Source organism: Podarcis bocagei (genome assembly GCF_964188305.1).
Source record: "Podarcis bocagei genome assembly, chromosome: 16".
NCBI classification, from domain to species: Eukaryota; Metazoa; Chordata; class Lepidosauria; order Squamata; family Lacertidae; genus Podarcis; species Podarcis bocagei.
The window spans coordinates 22,784,997-22,805,461 of record NC_138142.1 but is presented as its reverse complement, the minus strand read 5'-3'; the positions used below and the strand labels follow the sequence as shown (position 1 = coordinate 22,805,461).

Sequence of the window (20,465 nt, the reverse complement as noted above, 5' to 3'; positions counted from 1 at the left end):
TACACCGAGGGGTATTTTTTTTTTGTGTGTGTGGGAAGATTACTCTCATAAAAGAGGCCCACTATCTCGGTTATGATTTTCCCACCGTAGTCCTCACCACCTAAAATAATGCTACTAATACCACTATTATTAATACTACACGTAAAATACTGCTACTAATAAGAAAAGAATAGGCTGCTGGATCAGGCCGATGGCCCATTTAGTGCAGCATCCTGTTCTCACAGTGGCCAACCCGACGACCTCAGGCAAGACCCAAACACAAAAGCACTCTTCCCCTCCTGTGGTTTCCAACAACTGGTTTTCAGAAGCATTACTTCCTCTGGCTCCGAAAGCAGATCATAGCCCTTATGGCTGGTCATCACCGATGGACTTCTCCATGAATCTGCCCGATTCACTTTTAAAGCCATACAAGTTGGTGGCCACCACTGCCTCCTGTGGCAGAGAGTTCCACAGGCTGTGCGAAGAAGTCGTTTCTTTTATCTGCCCTTAATCTACCTTACACTGTATAAATACTACCTTATTTTTGTACCTTTGAATTGTTTTAAGCTGTTATCCTTACCGCGTAAACACACTGGGTTTAAATATTCACGTTGTGTTTTTAATTGTTGTAACCCACCGTAGGGGACCCGAGTGTAAAGGGCTGGTAATAAATTGGGGGGGGGGGGAGAATACGAAGAAGCAGAACAACAGGGGCATTATTCTATGGCATGAACGAATGGACTTGCATAGGTTTGGTTTGGGAGTCGATGCGTGCCCCTGCAAGCAGGAACGCGAGGCGGAAAGCGCAATCCATTCATTAAAAGAGCCGGGACTTTCCCCCGAGCCTTCATTTAAATAGGGCGTGCGGAGGAGAACTTCTCGGAGAACTGAGCCCGGTCAGGGAGGTGGGGGCGGGTTGGGGAGGGGGAAGAGGACGCTTGCCCGGATCAAGTTGCAATTTAATAGCCTACACAGGATAACCTTTTTTTACGCCAGCCCCCCCTTTCCCACTACAAAACCAGCCACTGCCCCACATTTCCCTCCACACACGTAATCCCGAAGTTCTGGTCGTGTACGAGGGCATTCAAGTATTTATGGCTTCATAAAATCATACAACAATCCCCCCAGGCCGTATTATTTTCCTTTCAAAACCAAAAAAAATATATCCATAGAACAAGTTCTGCTTTCAATCTGGGTACAAAAAAAGAGAAAGGTTTTGTCCGTCTAATATTTTGTGCGCTCGCGCTCAAGAATGCAGGGGTCAGGGAGGAGGTTATAGGGAATTTGGGGGATACTTTCCCCTCCATACATGCACTGGGAATTTTTGACATAAATAATGTAGCTATTCTTCCTCGCCAGCGGCCCCCTTCTAAGGGAAAAGAAAAGAAAAATATTACGCGAGTGAATGTCCTTCTGCTAGACATGAATGGGCTGTGCGTATTATCAATCAATCAATCAATCAATCAATCAATTAATAGAACCCGTTATCCTATATAGGTTCTATAGGGAAGGGTAGCCGTTTTGGAGGATGTTCCGCAAAATATGCTGTCTAAAGATGTCCTGCACATCCTTCGGCTCTTCAGCACTGTCCTCTAACAACAAAAGAAAGTCACAATCCACGCTCACTAATGCACTTTTAACTCTGTGGCTTAAATGTCCCCTTACCCAGGCCGGAGCACCACTGAAGGACTTGTTATTTTCTAGGAGAAAGACGGTGATTCCAGTCTGCGGCGGTCACATTCATGTTTGCTTGACATTTCCACTAGATTGCCTCTTAAGAATGTTTCACTTTAGCTATGGGCAGATCCACGCCAATCATTTAAAGCATGTCCAATGCACTTTTAAAACGCATTCCCCCAAAAAACCATTCTGGGAACTGTAGTTCCCCCACAGAGCTACAATACCCAAAGTCCCAGGATTCTTGGGGGGAAGCTACTTCTGAGTCTTAACTGTGTGCCTGATCGATAAGGATTGGAAGTTTCTCGCGACCAGGAGGAACTATAGACGCCGACGGTGTTGAATGATAATGTTAATAGTAATAATGGGCAATGATAGAACGAGCCGCTGAAATAAAGCTGGATGAATCGAGCACGCATAATGAGCGAGATAAACATGTATTGGAGGAAATCCCTGGGCCAGGTATGGTCGTGTTTTCCCCCCCATGTGCCTTTCTCAGCTCCCTGAAAGGGAGTTTAATTTCTAGGGACTCAAAAACCCGTTCGCCTTAACGGACAAAAGTGGTCATTTCAAGCAGAAAATTAAGGTTTTATCACTACAGATGATACATACGAGATACACACACAGGTACGCGCAGGAGGTTGCTACAGGGGTGATTTATGTGCAAGAGGTGCTTACATGAAAGGACAGGGAGAATGGGGGTGCAGGTGAAAACAGGGGAGCAAAGCAGGGCTGCAGACCACAAGAGAGTAGTAGTTTCAGGAACAGTGTCGGGAAGGTGAAAAGCGAGCTTAGTAGTTGCATGGGGTGGGAGGGGGGAAATCTAGGGGGTTAATGTGGGAGAGTGGCAGGGGGTTGGGGAGCAGAACAGCAAGGGTGCAACCGCTACTAGCGCGTGCACACACACACACACACACACACACGGAAACTTGCAGAATTTGCAAAGGTCAAACCGAAGCAATGGTAAATAGAATATCTTTCTGCCCTGCACATTAATAGCACGCAGAACATCTTGGCACACACAATTCGATTGTCAGAGTTCTTCAGCTCAGCTGGGTTTACTGAACAGCATCACCCAACTAATTCAGAGCTCTCTCCCCACTACCCTTTGCAAATTTAGTCTTGCATCTGAGTCATACGCATAAAGCTAACAGGACCATTAAAAAAAAGACTCGACATAATTCTGGTGACAATTCCCCCGCCTCCCAAAAACACAGCCCTTAACTACATAAGCTACAATAATGGGCATTCCTCCCCCAATACCTATCGCAGATAATATGGGGGGGGGGGAGAGAGAGACTTAAAAAACAACTAAATCAATAAATCTACTAAATCAATACGCTCTACAAAAGTTGGCCTCCACATCTGGAAACTCGGGACGATTTATATGATCTCTGTCTTTTAATATCAGCAACAGGAATTGTTCCAAATGCGCTTAAGCAAATCGCAGAGAGGATGGAAAAATGGATTGCACGAATCTGTCTTCGTCATTTTGCACAGCGCCTAAAAGTCAGGGTGGATAGAACGTTCCTACTTTCGGGACGCAAAATCCTGCGCACGTTTACTCGGAAGGAAAGCCCATTGCGTCCGTTGCAGCGCACTCTCATAGGATCACAGGCTCAGCAATGTTTGGACACTGTACACCTGGTCTACGTGACTGGATTGTTATAGAATGGGTAATTAGGAATTTTTAGCTCTCCCTAGCCTTTTAGGACGCACCCCTGATTTCAGGAAAGGGGTGCTAAGAAAGCAGCCTTTGAAATGAACCGCAGGGAAACGAAATCTGAAAATCTGAAATAAGTAATGAATGACAAAATAGAGGAGAGGTGAAACAGCAACGCAATTCTACGCACATTTACTCGGGAGCAAGTTCCTCTGAGTTCAGAAACACAAGATTGTAAGCTGGTGGCTTTCTTTCCTTCTAAGTACAGGAAAAATAATAATTATTATCATTATATACTACTATTTTCATTATTACCCGTCGTTCATCACCATGTCCCAAGAGAGGATACGACAATTTAAAAAAAAAAATCAATTAAAAACGGTTAAAATATGACATTCACAAGAATAGGAGTAGGTCCTGCAAACTAATATCTCAGGTACCAAAGACCAGGGTAAAAATGCCAGTCTCATCTGAGCAGTTCCACTGGGTTCCATGTGGGACTCATATTCAAGTAATGGTGCTTAGAAGGGTCGAAACCCTGGAATGCCCCAGCCCCCAAATTATGCTTTAACCAGACGAATTATCTGTATAACCCGGTGACATTCTTTGCTGACCCGACATTCAACGTCCAGAAAAATCCCTCCCGGCGAGCAGCCCTTGGGCATAGCTGTCAACTTCTCCCTTTTCTTGCGAGGAATCCTATTCGGAATAAGGGGATTTCCCTTAAAAAAAGGAAAACGTTGACAGCTATGCGCCTTGGGAGAATGTCCTTGGAGAGGTTTCAGCCGGGCGGTCTTGTTCTTCTGTTTCTCAAATTTGTAAAATTAACGCAAATGGAGGCTGCTGAGTGAAAGGGGAAGAACGAAGCCGGCTCTTCTCCCGGATCTCACCCGTAGCAAATTGCTAAGCAAACAAGCCCCCATCCTAAAGTAAAAAAAAGTCGCCATCCTAAGCACGCTTGGAAATAAGCCTGGCTCCATTCAGCGACGCTTCCTCCCAAGTAAGCCTCTATAATAGAGTTGGAACTTGGGGAAATTTCAGAGAAGGGCTACCAACATGGTCAAGGGAATGGAGCGGACTTCCCTATGGGGAAAGGTTGAAGCGTTTGGGACTTGTTAGTTTAGAGCAGTGTTTTCCAAACTTGGGGCTCCAGCTGTTTTGGGGGGACTACAACTCCCACCATCCGTAGCTAGCAGGAGCAGTGATGAGGGATGATGGGAATTGTAGTTGGAGACCCAAGTTTGGGTAACACTGGCTTAGAGCAAAGGCAAGTAAGAGGCGACATGATAGAAGTTCATACAGTGATGCACGGCATGGAGAAAGTGGATAGAGAGAAAGTTCTCCTCCCTCTGTCATAACACTAGAACTCGTGGGCATCCGCTGCAGTTGAATGTTGGAAGATTCAAGACAGAGAAAAGAAAGGACTTCTTCACGCAGTGAAATAATGGGACTCGTTCCCACCGGAGGAAGTGATGGCCACCAACTTGGATGTCCTTAAAAGATGATTAGATAAATCCATGGAGGAGAGGGCTTCCCATGGCTATGAGCCACAATGCTATGCTGTGTCTCCAACCAATTGCTTCTGAGTGCCAATTGCTGGAAATCACCTGCTGGAGAATGCTCCTGTGCTCAGGTCCTGCTTGCAGGTTTCCCATAGACATTTAGGTAGACATTGCAAGAGGATGCTGGACTAGTTGGCCATTGGCCTGATCCAGCAGGCTCATATTATGTTTTTGTGTTCATAATTAGCACTTTAATAGAGACCAGAAGTCCATTCTGCCCATTCCTCCAAAATATGTTGGGAATGTAAAGACAATGAAGGTGCTCTTTTCACATGTGGTGGACTTGTAAAAAAGCAAAAGACTTCTGGGAAACGATATATAATGAATTAAAAACAATGTTTAAGATAACGTTTCATAAAAAACCAGAAGCCTTTTTTGCTTGGAATAATGGGGGAAGAAATACCAAAGAATGTAAAGAGACTATTTATGTACACGGCCATGGCTGCTAGAACGTTATTTGCCCCAAAGTGGAAAGAAGATGGTGTACCAACGAAGGAAGAATGGACAAAAAATATGATAGACTAAGCCGAAATGGCAAAAATCACTGTGAAGATCAGGCATCAAGACAGGAAGAAATTCAAGCAAGATTGGATAAAATGTATAGATTATGTTTAGCAGGACTGGTGTACCATTTATGAGGTAACTGGATATCTTAGAGAAAAAATAAGAACTGAAAATTAATTGGAAAATCAATTATATGCAAGGGGAAGAAACGTAAAAAAATTTGGAAAACGGGGGGTGGGGGTGGGGTCAGACAATATGAATTTGGTGTTAAGATGAATGGGAAAATGCTGTTATTTTAAAAATCTTGAAATAATGAGAGAGAGAGAGAGAGAGAGAGAGAGAGAGAGAGAGAGAGAGAGAGAGAGAGAGAGGAGTCCATTCTGCTCAAATCAAGGTGTTGGAGGGATAAATGCTCAGGTCCTAGAAACAGATGGAATGCCTTTGGATGACAGCAGTCCCACTGAGTTCATCCTTCCCCCAAAGAATCCTGGGAACTGTGATTCCCCCCCCCTCTCACTGTGCTACAATTCCCAGCCTTAACAAACTACAGTTCCCAGGATATTTTTGGGAGGAGGAAGTCATGTGCTTTAAATCTGCATTGGATGTGCTTTAAATGGATGGTGTGGCTAGGACTGCACCTTCAAGGCATGTGTGCATTGATGTCACCACTCCTCCTGCCACTGCTGCTTCTACATGTCTCTAGTCCACAGTAAGAACATGAGAAGAGTTTGCTGTATCAGGCCAATGACCAATCTGTTACAGAATCCTGTCATCACCGTGGCCAACTAGATGCCTGTAGGGATCCTGCAAGTAGGACATCATTGTAATAGCAACCAGTTGCAAATCCCGGCAACTGGTATTCAGAAGCATAATGTCTCCAATAATGGAGGTAAAATATGGCCAGCTTGGCTAGCAGCTGTTGATATGCCTTGTCTCCACCTTCCCTGCACTACCAAAAGAGAAACCCTCCAGATGTCCTTTCCATTGTGCATTCATGATTATTTGAGCTCATGTACATTTCTGAGCACAATTCAAAGTGCTGATGCTGACCTTTAAAGCCCTAAATGGCCTCGACCCAGTATACCTGAAGGATTGTCTCCACCCCCATCATTCTGCCCAGACGCTGAGGTCCAGAGCAGAGGGCCTTCTGGAGGTTCCCTCACGGCAAAAAGCAAATCTACAGGGAACCAGGCAGAGGGCCTTCTCGGTAGTGGCACCCGCCCTCTCATCAGATGTCAAAGAGATAAACAACTACCTGACATTTAGAAGACATCTGAAGGCAGCCCTGTTCAGGGACGTTTTTAATGTGACATTTTAATATATTTTTAATCTTTGTTGGAAGCCATCCAGAGTGGCTGGGGAGACCTGCCAGATGGGTGGGGTACAAATAATAAATGATGATGATGATGATGATGATGATGATGATGATGATGATGATGATATTAGGGTGGTTAAATGCAACCTCTCTGTGAAGCCTGTGGCTGCAAAGGTTTTGGGGCTGATATCCCTGTAGCTTCCTGCTGAAATCCTGTAACCTTCCCTTCATATAGCAAATGTACCAGTTTAAATTTCAGTCTTGCTTCTGCATTATTATTATTATTATTATTATTATTATTATTATTATTATTATTATTATTATTATTATTAAATATTGTATACCTCCCTATATCCACAGGTCTCAGGGCAGTTACAACATAAAAACACAATATAAAAACACAAAATACACAATAAGAATAAAAACAACCCAATAAACTCCCCTCCCCAACACATTCTAAAAGGGCACTGGGTGTCAAACAGCCAAAGGCCTGATTAAAGAGGAAGATTTTTGCCTGGTGCGTCTCCACCCCCATCGTTCTGCCCGGACACTGAGGTCCAATGACAAGGGCCTTCTGGCAGTTCCCTCACTGCAAGAACCAAAGCTACAGGGAACCAGGCAGAGGGCCTTCTCGATAGTGGCACCCGCCCTGTGGAACGCCCTCCCAATCAGATGTGAAAGAGAACAACAACTACCAGACTTTTAGAAGACATCTGAAGGCAGCCCTGTTCAGGGAAGTTTTTAATGTGTGACATTTTAATGTATTTTTAATCTTTGTTGGAAGCCGCCCAGAGTGGCTGGGGAGATCTGCCAGATGGGTGGGGTACAAATAATAAATGATGATGATGATGATGATGATGATGATGATGATGATGATGATGCCTAAAGGTGCATAACGAAGGCAAGGGTGCCCCTTCCAGGTGGCAATACAGCAGTAACACTGGGGAAGCATCACAGAACAACTAACAAAGCAGAGAATTGCATAGATGGCCCAGTATCAGTCCATCACTAATGCACTATCAGTGATGGATTGATGCTGGACATGCTTCAGGATACACAATGAGAACCAGTGTGGCATAGTTGTTAAAGTGTCATGCTAGGAGACCTGGGAAACCAGGGTTCAAATCCCCAATCAGCCACGAAGCTCACTGGGTGACCTTGGCCCAAGTCACGGCTTCTCAGCCTGACCTACCTCACAGTGTTGTTGTGGGGATTAAATGAAGAGCGAGGGAACCATGGACACTGCCTTTGAGCTCTTGGTAGAAAAAGGTGGGATGTAAATGCAGCAAATGAATGAATAAATAAAACTTGCACACACACATATGCCAAATCACAGCAACCGGGGGGGGGGGGCACAGATGCTGTTGAAACACCTCTACTGCTTTCTGGTGGCAGCTGCTGCTTATATAGGAAGTTGCAGGGGCGCCAACTTGCATATTGTGGGGGCTCAGGTAAGCCCTATCTCGCATAATTGTTGGTTGTTTTATGTTAATGCTGTGTATTCTAGAATAGCAGTGCTCTTCATGTGTACACAGAGTGCCGGATTTACATATAAGCTAAACAAGTTGCTGTGGTGTCCAAACTTTTTTCAAGGAGGGCCAGATCTGATGAAGTGAAGGGCCGTGGGACAGATTGAATTGTATAATAGTGAAAGGCTTACACGAGCCTACAACCAGCTATCTGCTGTGCATATATAAAGGGGAATGTAACTCTGCTACATAAAGGAATTTGCTAGTGCAAGTAAAGAAGGATATTAATAAACAATATATCCTCTCCTGCCACCTTGAACATTCCCACAGGTTTGGTGGGAAAAAACACAATTATTATCTCATGCTTCCTGGTGTATCTTCCCATCACTGCCCTTCTCACGAAAAATCCATGTGGGGGGCAGGAAGAGTGAGTTTGTTGTACACGACTCCAGGGCACCAAATCCACTTTGATTGTACAACCTGATCACTGTTCTTATTTTGTATGCACAGAAACATCAAACAGATCTCTGACTCTTTGTAGCCTTTTGTCCTTAATGCTTGCAATCCTGGCCCACACTCCAACCTGCACTTGTGTGTCTCTGTGTGGTATTAGCCAACTGAAGGTAACATTTCATTTGACAACACACGCACCATTTGATTGGTGGCACATTACCATTTGAATGGCAATGCCCAACAACCTTGGGGCATACAGCCCCCTCAAATATTTTATTGGGGGGGGGGGGAGAGAAAGGGACCTTGGCCCCTAGGAGTTGGCTCCTATGGGAAGCTGCCTTATACCAAGTCAGACCACCAGTCCATCTAACTCAGTATAGTGGTACCTTGGTTTGCAACCATAACCCGTTCCAGAGGTCCAGTTGTAAACCAAAACAGGTTGTAACCCAAGGCGCGCTTTCACCAATGGGGACTCCCCCCCCCAAAAAAAAATGGGTTGTAATCCAAAAAAATGGGTTGTAATAAAAAAAAGGGACACGCGCTTCCGGGTTTGACGTGGTTGTTATCCAAAGTGGTTGTAATCCAAAACGGTTGCAAACCAAGGTACCACTGTGTTGCCTACACTGACTGGCAGCTGCTCTCCAGGGTCTCAGGCAGGGCACCTTTCCCAGCCCTACCTGGAGACGCCAGGGGTTTAATCTGGGGCATTCTGCAAGCAGAGCAGATGCTCTACCCCTGAGCAATGGCCCTTTCCCAGAAGCTCCTTCATCAGGGCACGCTGCCGCACACTGAGCCCTCCTTCTCGCACCGCTGGAATCTGAGACAGCTACCCTTCTGGATCTTGATAGAAAAACCACATTGCTCTGCATACGTCTTGCACACACACCATTCATGCCTGAGAATCACAAGCCTCCCATTAATATCCTGGTGCTTCTGGAATTCCAATTGAAGATATTTTATACGCCGCAGGTTTCAGGGGAGGCTTTTATCTCTTCTCATTGTTGGGGCGGGAGGAGGAATGAAAGGAAAATGAAAATGAAATAAGAAACAGCCCTCTTCTCAGAATGCCCCTGGACACCGTCACGGGCTCCCCACCAACAAGGCCCACTTGTGTGGAAAAAAATCTGACTGTGTTTCCCAACCCGTTTCCCCCACCCAGCCCCGGCCTACAAAACTTAGGAAGACTTATTGGGTAGGAAGGGGAAGCTGAGCTGTCCTCAATGAAAGGGTTGCACAGGCAAGGCCATTCATAATATCCTTGCTCTCCATTTGGGGAGGGTGTGGAAGGGGGAAGTCTCCAAATGAGACATTTGCCTCTCTCCAAATAGGAACACCTGCTATAGATTACCCGCCCCACCACATCACAACGAAAGCATTTTTTAATGCAAATATGAGAAAATATATACGTCTTTCCCCCTTTTGGAAGGCCATATTTATTATTGTTGTTGTTGTTGTTATTTTGTAGGGACTTGGGTGGTGCTGTGGTCTAAACCACAGGGCCTCTTGGGCTTGCCGATCAGAAGGTCGGCGGTTCAGATCCCCACAACGGAGTGAGCTACCGTTGCTCTGTCCCAGCTCCTGCCAACCTAGCATATTGAAAGCATGCCAGTGCAAGTAGATAAATAGGTACCACTGTGGCAGGAAGGTAAACAGTGTTTCTGTGCACTCTGGTTTCTGTCACGGTGTCCCGTTGCTCCAGAAGCAGTTTAGTCATGCTGGCCGCATGACCCAGACAGCTGTCTGTGGACAAATACTGGCTCCTTCGGCCTAAAAGCAAGATGAGCGCTGCAACCCCATAGTCGCCTTTGACTGGACTTAACCATCCAGGGGTACTTTACCTTTACCTTTTTACCTATTATTATTATTATTATTATTATTATTATTATGCCTGTTGTTCACCCTAAGGTCCCAGAACACGTTACAGCACATTAAAACACAATATTAAAAGCATGTTAAAGAAACTTGGAAACGTAAAAATAAGGTTGCTCCCAAAAACTTGCGCCTCAAGTGTCAAAAGCCAAGGTAAAGAGGTGTGTCTTCAGCCTCCTCCGGAAGCTCTATAATGAATGTACCAGATGCACCTCTGTAGAGAGGTAGTTCCACAGCTTAGGGGCCACCACAGAGAAGGCCCTTTCCTGGGCTGCACCCCCCTCCCCTGAGGAACTGCCAAGGGAGACTGTTGTTGCATTTATATCTCACCTTTTCCCCCAGGTGCACAAGGGACATGGTTTTCCGTCTCCTCATTTTATCCTCAAAACAACCGTGTGAGGTATGGTAAGATGAGAGGTGGAACGCACAATGAAAGCCAGTGTGGTACAATGGTTAGAGCATTGGACAAGGACCTGGGAGACCAGGGTTCAAATCCCCATTCCGTGATGAAGCTCACTTGGTGACCTCAGGCCAGTCACACACTCTCAGCCTAAGTTGCCTTGCAGGGTTGTTGTGAGGGTAAAATGGACTGGAATGGACTCCCTCAGGGGGTTGTGGACTCTCCTTCATTTGATGTTTTTAGGTAGAGGCTGGATGGCCATCTGTCACGGATGCTTTAGCTGAGATGCCTGCATTGCAGGGGGGTGGACTAGATGACCCTCAGTGTCCCTTCCAGCTCTACCACTCTATGATTCTAGGAGGGGAACTATGTTCACCACCTTGAGTTCCTTGGAGGAAAGGTGGGATTTAAATGTGATAAATAATAAAAATTTATTCAAGGTGTCGCAAGCCTCTTTCATTGCTTTATAATTATGTATGATATGTATGATATATAAACGCATTTTTATACGAAGCTATTGTGGTTGATCATCGTCATAGCATGATTCTGTAGATAACCAGATGAACCCAGGCAGGTTGGTTAGATGCCCCGAGGAGGCTACAGATCCCTTTAAAAAATATTTTTAAACAGTGGCGTAGCGTGGGGGGTGCAAGGGGGTGCCGGCCGCACTGGGCGCAACATCTGGGGGTTAGGGTTAGGGGGCGCAAATCCACGGGTTAGGGGGCGCAAATTACTTGCCTTGCCCCGGGTGCTGACAACCCACGCTACGCCACTGTTTTTAAAATACCCAGTGCGATGCTCTTGAAAGAAGAGAGAGATCTCTTACAGAAAAATACAGATTGAGAGGTGATGGGGAATAAAATAAGGCAGCAAGTTTAGGATCACAGTAGGGCAAAAAAACCAAAAACACTTCGCTCACCCCCAAACATCGGGATTTCACGCATTACCTAAGTTAATATTTGCTGGATGGTGAGCGTGGAGCCTTGCTGAGTTTCTACGCCAACACAAGCAGCAATCTGAGCATCAACATAATAGCAAATGGGAACACACGCATCTTATTCTTGCAGAAGATCAGCCCTGGAAGAATTTTACTGGCAAAGTCTCGCCAGCCTTCCTTCCAGCTGCCCTCGGGATAGGCGTGTGTGTTTGTGTGTCTGCGGGCGCACATCTCAGCTGGTGGGCGGTGCATTCTTTTCAATGTAGCGAGTCCTTTATTTTCTATTTCAATGTACATCCCGCCTCTCAGCAAATTCATTTGACTGATCTCCAGCCGGGTAAGCAAACAGAAGTTGACTGAAGCAACAGGATCACGAATTAACACCACGGATTTAAATGCAACAACAATGCAAACGAAGCGCTTATGTTTTCTGTCATAGACACCGCCACACCCTCACTACTCCAACTCAGCAAAATGGACAGGAATGGACTCCCTCAGGGGGTTGTGGACTCCCTTTCATTGGATGTTTTTAGGCAGAGGATGGATGGCCATCTGTCATGGATGCTTTAGCAACAAGCAAACTACACCAGTGTCGTGGTTGTACAGGGGGACATCTGCTCCCCTAAATCAAGTAAATAAATAAAAATACTTAACCAACTGACCAATTGTGTCGCATTCTCGCAGGTAACTCGGTTCTGCTCCCCGCCCCCATAAAGCCTGCCGCTCCAATAAATCCTGGCTACGCCCGTGACCAGCACCCTTAAGCGAATGCCGAATTCGACGACAGGGCCAGAGGAAACTGCCTTCTCCCGACTCAGATCACAGGTCCACCTAGCGCAGTTTTGCCTACACTGACTGGCAGCAGCTCGCCAGGGTTTCAGGCAGGAGGCAGCCCAGATGGCAGCGGCGCACAGACCACACCGCCTTGCCCCCAGCGGACTAGGGGCTTGCAAGGAATGCTCCCCCTTCCTCCGCCCCTCCACTGCCCTCCCCACCAAGCACGCTGCCTGTCAAAGCCTAGACTGGAACCGTCTCCAGGGTCTTCTTTCTGCCAACAAGCCATCACTCCTCAGCCGCGACTCGGGTGTCCAGACCCGCCTCGCCTGCGACCCAACGCCCTCTTTCCAAGACGGAGAGAGCTTTACCTCCGGGACAGGAAAGCACCGCGGACCCGCGACGCCGAGGTGAAGGAGGACTCACCGCTTCCCCTTCTGACAGCCTCTCCGGCTCGCTCCTTCCTTCGGCCCCTCTTCCGGCCGTAACGACCAGGGACCCTGCCCGAGGAGGTCTTGGCTGATAAGGGGGTCTCCCAGCCCCTCTCTCAGCCTAGCGACCTGCAGCGACCGCGCAGCTCCACCACGGGACCACTGAGCCGCCGCTCCAGGACAGCGGGACGGAGACGTCGAGGCGCTTCTGGCAACAATCACTTCACACGAGCGCCCGCATTCCAGCTTCGTTGCGCTGGACGCCCCACCGCCGAGCTCCAAGTCACACCTTCTGAGGGGTTGCTGAGCTCTGGGCGGCGGGGAGGGGCTGCTGGTTGGGAACCGATTTCTGCCAACCAGGCCAATAATTCTATGTGAACAGAAATCCCCTTTCTTTCTTTCTTTCTTTCTTTCTTTCTTTCTTTCCTTCCTTCCTTCCTTCCTTCCTTCCTTCCTTCCTTCCTTCCTTCCTTCCTTCCTTCCTTCTTTCCTTCCTTCTTTCCTTCCTCTTCTCCTTCCTCTTCTCCTTCCTCCTCCTCTATCCCCCCTCTCCTTCCCCTCCTCATCCTCCTTCCTCTTCTCCTTCCTCCTCTTCTTCCTCCTCCTCTATCCCCCCTCTCCTTCCTCCACTCCTTCCCCTCCTCATCCTCCTTCCGCTTCTTCTTCCCCTTCTCTCTCTCCTTCCCTCCTTCCTCTCCCTCCCTCCATCATTCCTTCCTTCCTTCCTTCCTTCCTTCCTTCCTTCCTTCCTTCCTTCTCCCCTATCACTTGAAGAACTATAGTGACAATACAGACAAAAGGCTTGAAAGTCTTCTATTTTTCTCCTTAGAAGTTTGGTTGGACCAGCATCATATAGATGAATCTGGGAATCGCTTTTTTTGCTGGGGGATGGGGACGACGACGACGTTAATAAATTGTATTTTAAAATAGATCAATAGATGGCAAAAGAGGCTGAAGTTTCTAGACAGGCAGAAAGGAAGGAATGAGAAAAGGAACAGAAATACATATTTACAGTATACATAGGGAGGGAAAGAATTGATTAAAAAGAAACATAATCACAATATGAGAGCCAGGGTGGTGTGGTGGTTAGTGTTGGACTAGGACCTGGGAGACCAGGGTTCAAATCCTTACTCAGCCATGAAACTCCTTGGGTGAGCTTGGGCCAGCCGCTGTCTCTCTGTCTCACCTACCTCACAAGGTTGCTGTGGGCATTAAGCAGGGGTGGGCAGAACCATTCACACCACCCTGAGCTCACTGGAGAAACAGATGGGATGCAAATGCAACAGATAGATAGAAGCTCACAATAATCTGCCTGCTATTGTAACTGCAATGAAAGAAGTGCTGCAAAATATTAATTCACATGCTGTAATTACCTATAAAAAGCCCGTGATTCTGATGTAATTACAATGATCACAGTCCAAGGATATATTCCAGAAGCCAGGCAAAACCATTTGACTACTAAGGTATGGGGAGCAGGATCAGTGAAGAACATGACCTGGGAAGAGTCCTGAGGACCAGGCCTGAGGTTCTACACCCCTGGTCCATGCTGGAGTCCGCTCTTCTAGGAGCAAGATGGAGATCTGGCACCCGGTTACATTCCTCTGCTTATTTACATTGTTCATTATGAATAGTTCTGAAGAATTCAGAACCAAAAATTTGTTTACACTGACGTTTTCTTGGAAACTGTTTGTAGCGTTTTTGTCAAATGAGGCTTTTCAGTCCATTAAAAGTTTGTTTTATTGTACTGTAATTTTAAAGTTTGTTTTATTGTACTGTAATTAACATTAAAAAAATAACAAATAACCATCATCATTATATAACAGTGTGTCCCAACATAGTGAATGATATGCTAATCATTTGCTAAAGCAAGCATCTGGTAGGCACGCCCCTGCCAACACATGTTTTGAATAAGAATAATAAAAAAGAGCTTTTAAATTTGAATTTTGCAAACTTTCTGTGCCGTCAGGGGTTTCCCTCCCTGCAACTTGCTCTTACAGTGGCCAACCAAACACCAGTGGGAAACCAGAAAACAGGACCAGGGCACAAGGGCAGTATCCCCACACCTGCGATTCCCAGCACTTGGCATACTGCCTCCATCCCCAATTCCACTCTTTCCACTCATCATCATAATTTACTGCGTGATTTATTGGGCCACACTTTTAAGCCATTAAAATGTTTTAATTAATTACAGTGGTACCTTGGTTTTAGAACAGTTTAGTTTATGAACAACTTGGAAATAGAACGCTGCAAACCCGGAAGTAGGTGTTTTGGTTTGTGAACTTAGCCTTGGAAGCAGAACATGTTCCGCTTCCTGTTGAGTGTGTTCCATTTGTAAACTGAGACTTCTGCTGCTAATCAGAGGCTTCCTGTTGTGTCTGTTGGCTGTTGAGTCCCGAGCACCCATGCAAGACAGAGGTGATATTTGGAGCTTTCATTTTTGCTAATTTTTTGCATTTTTGTTTGTGTGGCATTTTCGTTTTTTTGACAGTGACTTGTTCTTTGCTTTATGGGACTGACTTGTGACTGTGGCTTGTGACTTCGTTTTTGTGATTTGTTTTTGTGACTGTGGAACTCAGTTCAGCTACTGATTGATTGATTGATGATTGATTGATTGATTGATTGATTGTGTGACTGCAGAAATGGAGAAAAGCCCCCCATCCAAACAATGACTAGCATCAGTGCACGTAAGAAAAAAAAATAATTTTAATTTTTATTATCTACAATACTGTCTTATTTATTTTATACTGTAGTACATTGATTATTAGGGATGCAGGTGGCACTGTGGGTTAAACAACAGGGCCTAGGACTTGCCGATCAGAAGGTCAGCGGCTCAAATCCCTGTGACGGGGTGAGCTCCCGTTGCTTGGTCCCTGCTCCTGCCAACCTAGCAGTTCAAAAGCACATCAAAGTGCAAGTAGATAAATAGGTGGGAAGGTAAACAGCGTTTCCGTGCGCTGCTCTGGTTCGCCAGAAGTGGCTTAGTCCTGCTGGCCACATGACCTGGAAGCTGTACGCCGGCTCCCTCAGCCAATAAAGCGAGATGAGAGCCGCAACCCCAGAGTCAGTCACGACTGGACCTAATGGTCAGGGGTCCCTTTACCTTTACCTTTACATTGATTATTGCTTTCATTTCATGGCTCAGTGGTCTCATGAGATAGTACAATTAATGTTAAATTGCTGTTTTAGGGTTTTTTTAAAAAAAGCCTGGAACATATTAATCCATTTTGCATTACTTTCTATGGGAAAGCACACCTTGGTTTTAGAATGCTTTGGTTTTGGAACAGACTTCCGGAACGGATTAAGTTTGGGAACCAAGGTACCACTGTATTGCTTATTCTATTTATTTATTTATTTAACAGTAATTAGTTACTGCTTAATGGTGGTATACCATGAAACAGTTTTACTTAAAACAATATAAAAATATTCATAAGAAAATTTTAAAAAATTGAAATAAAATGTCTAAAAGCACGTAAACATAATGGGTTGTATTTCATGTTCTGGTCACCATATCAAAAAGGATATTGTAGAGTTGGAGAAGGTTTCAGAAAAGAGCAATGAACACTTATTATTATTATTATTATTATTATTATTATTATTATTATTATTATTATTTACTGCCCTATACCCGGAGGTCTCACAGAAAAAAATCAACATAAAAACCACAATTTATATAATCAAAATACAAACAACAACTCAATAACACCCTCTCCCCCCACCAAAAAGGAGACACATTTTAAAAGGGCATAGGATGTCAATCAGATTAACCAAAGTCCTGGTTAAAAAGGAACGTTTTTGCCTAGCGCCTAAAGGTGTATAATGAAGGCAAACCTCCCTGGGGAGAGCATTCCACAGATGGGGAGCCACTGCAGAGAAGGCCCCTTCTCGTGTTGCCACCCTCCGGACCTCTAGACATGAACAAGGAGATGGAGTGACTCCCCTCTGAGGAAATATTGCAACATTGGGGAAATTTTATTTTATTTTTTAGTTTAGAACAGGGTTTCCCAAAATTTGGACTCCAGCTTTTTTTTATTGCAGTTCCCATCATCCCTGACCACTGGTCCTGCTAGCAGAGCAGTCCTAGCTAAAAGCTGGTCAAACAACGAAGGAAGTGAAAAAGAGAGAGGTGTGCTACGTGACTCGTCCTTTTGCTACCTGGACAGGTTAGGTCATGCCTACCTTCTATCACATGCAAAAGGAAGGATGCTCCAGCCAGGAGGAACAGGAAGTTTCGACTGGCTGGACCAAACATTCCCTCGCATGTCTTCTCTAGCATTACAAGGAATGCTGTACTTGACTGCTCCCAGGGGATTACAGATTTGCCCTAAGAGAACAAGGGAGGTGTTCATGGTGAGTTCCGGCACCACTTTTTCTAGAAAACAGCAGTGGTCCTATCCATGGTAGACCCATTGAAATGGTTGGGAATGACTAACTTAGGTCCAGTACTTAGGTCAGTAGGTTTTTCCTGAGAAAAACTTGCTTGGATATAACCCAACACAATTTATCAAACTATGTTGTTGTTGTTGTTGTTTAGTCTTTTAGTCGTGTCCGACTCTTCGTGACCCCATGGACCAGAGCACGCCAGGCACTCCTGTCTTCCACTGCCCCCCGCAGTTTGGTCAAACTCATGTTAGTAGCTTCGGAGAACACTATCCAACCATCTCATCCTCTGTTGTCCCCTTCTCCTTGTGCCCTCCATCTTTCCCAACATCAGGGTCTTTTCCACGGAGTCTTCTCTTCTCATGGGGTGGCCAAAGTATTGGAGCCTCAGCTTCAGGATCTGTCCTTCCAGTGAGCACTCAGGGCTGATTTCAAACTATAACAAACTATAGATGAAATCAAACTTTAAAAAAGTAGTAGACATAATGAAATTTACACTAAGCATTGGGACACTTCGTAGCCTTAAATGTGCACAAGGGAATGCTGGAAAAGAAGGATTCCCTTCTCTGACTGGCTCCCACACAGTTAGCAGGAGGGTGTGATCACATGAGCAGCGAGGAAAGCAGCAGGGGAACAAGTGATTCAAGTTTATAAACATCCATCTCTAGTAATGAGCCCTCTAGGAAGAAATGAAAAATAGCCAAAGTCTGGTAAAGTCAATTAAGCTGATTTTAAATAAGAGGTTACTCCGAGAGGCCAAAAGTTAACATGTAAAAGGCTTATTGCAAGAGCTGTAAAAGAAAAAAAGAAGAAGAAATAATAATAAAAATGGCACTGGAGTATTTGAAGACATTTGGTTGCTATTATAGACAAATGGAGCTAATAGGGCAGGCTTGCTGGAAGGAGCTGGGCATCTTAGATGGATGCCTTGAAACCAGAGCCTGCCAGATTCTGGGATTAAATAATTCCAAATGGCCCATTATGAAGCGACCAACACACCGCAATTGTGGTTGCCCGTAATGAAAATATTTGAGCGGAGCAATCATTAGCCCCGAATGCCACAAAATGGGGGGGGGTATCACTCCACCCCCTGTTCTCTTTCCAACTTGCTTGATAAGTCACAAGGAAGCTTTATGATAGGAATCCTTGTGATGTCTTTAGGGGAATAGGCAATTATCACCAATACACTCCATTTTGCAAATTAGTGGGCAGAAGAGATGAGTATAGAAGAATGCTAGAGCAAAGTAATTGGGAACTTAGACTGGGTATCTGAGACACTGAGGCCAGGATCTGGCCCCAAAAGAACAGAAGAAGAGCCTGCTGGATCTGGCCAACCAGATACCTATGGGAAGCCCACAAACAGAAGCTGGGCACAAGATCACACTCCCTTCCTGTGGCTTCCAGCGACTGGTATTCAGAAGAATTGCTGCCTCCAATTGTGGAGGCAGGGCAAAACCATCATGGCTCATAGCCATCAATAGCCCTCTCCTCCATGAATTTGTCCAATCCTCTTTCGAAGCCATCCAAGTTGGTGGATCTTAGTGCCTCCTGCAGGAGCAAGTTCCAGGGGCGGAGCAAGGTGGGGGTGGTTGGCTCCCCCCCAAAAACTCAACAACTTTGGCTCTGCACAAAAAAAGCTCAACAACTCTAGTCAATCCAATGGGTAGATCATTGCCAGTTTTTTAAATAGTGGGAGTAGATTGCAGTCTCTTGGGACATGCCTGCTATAAATAAAATAACACAAGCCAAAACACAATCCAACCTTTAGATTTAAGTATCTATCCACAGTCGCCTACTTGTTACCAGAGGCCCAGAATCCACACTCCTTTGTAAGAAAATATGAAATAAAGTGAAACCAAGTGACAAGAAATTTTCCACACCGGGTACCACCTGAACTTGCTACGCCACTGGCAAGTTCCTTTGTTTAACTACGTGCTGCATGACAAAAAAAGTGATTTATTTTATCTGTCCTGAATCTTCCAACCTTCCGTTTCATTGAGTGACCATAAGTTCTTGTGGTGAGAGAGAGGGAGAAAACCTTTACTCTATCCACTTTTTCCATGCCATGCATCGTTTGACAAATTTCTATCATGTCACTTCTTCCTTACCCTTCTCCTAAAAAATAAATAAAAATGAATTGCAATGCCTACCTGCTTTTTAAAAGAAGGGAAGCGCTCCTCTCTTCCATCTAAATGGAAAAGCAGCTAAGAGTCACTGAACACTTTCTCAGACATGATCTCCCCACTTGCTGACCCTGGAGAACCAGTGTAATGCCATGATCAGAGTTTAGAGAAAGAGACACAGGTTCAAATCCCTGCTCAGCCACGAGCATAAACCTTACATGCAGAAAATCCTTAGTGCATGATATCTTCAGACAGGGAAAGACTCATGTCTGAAATCCTCCATTCCTGAGCCACACAGAATAAGGTCTTCTCTGTGGTGGAGTCATGCTTATGGAATTGCTTCCCAAGGAAAACCCAACAAGGAGAGGATATTTGTGCTTGCTTCAGTCCTTGTTGGGACGCGGGTGGCGCTGTGGGTTAAACCACAGGGCCTAGGGCTTGCTGATCAGAAGGTTGGCGGTTCAAATCCCTGCAACGGGTTGAGCTCCTGTTGCTCGGTCCCTGCTCCTGCCAACCTAGCAGTTCGAAAGCACGTCAAAGTGCAAGTAGATAAATAGGTACCACTACAGCGGGAAGGTAAACGGCATTTCTGTGCGCTGCTCTGGTTCGCCAGAAGCGACTTAGTCATGGTGGCCACATGACCCAGAAGCTGTACGCCAGCTCCCTCGGCCAATAAAGCAAGATGAGCGCTGCAACCCCAGAGTCAGTCACGACTGGACCTAATGGTCAGGGGTCCTTTTTACTGTGCCACCATAATGCCTTCTCAACCTGTATATTTGTAAGCACATATAATTACAAAGGGCATTGCAAAAGCCTGATAGATTTGGAGAGGGATACCTATCATACTGATTCATCTTATCCACATTGAAGTAAATCCAGTAAGTCCAACTGAGTCCAACAGAACTTAATCCTACGTAAATATGAATAGGGTT

At 45.4% G+C, this 20,465-nt stretch overlaps 1 protein-coding gene across 1 annotated transcript in view; it reads right to left on the bottom strand.

Moving 5' to 3' along the window:
• The window catches only part of TBX5 (T-box transcription factor 5), a 99,097-nt gene extending 85,916 nt beyond the window's left edge, over positions 1–13,181 (bottom strand). The window contains exon 1 of the mRNA XM_081175290.1: positions 12,974–13,181. The gene's annotated coding sequence lies outside the window, so the exon portion shown is untranslated. The remainder of the gene's footprint in view (positions 1–12,973) is intronic.
• Between the last annotated feature and the right edge of the window lie 7,284 nt (positions 13,182–20,465).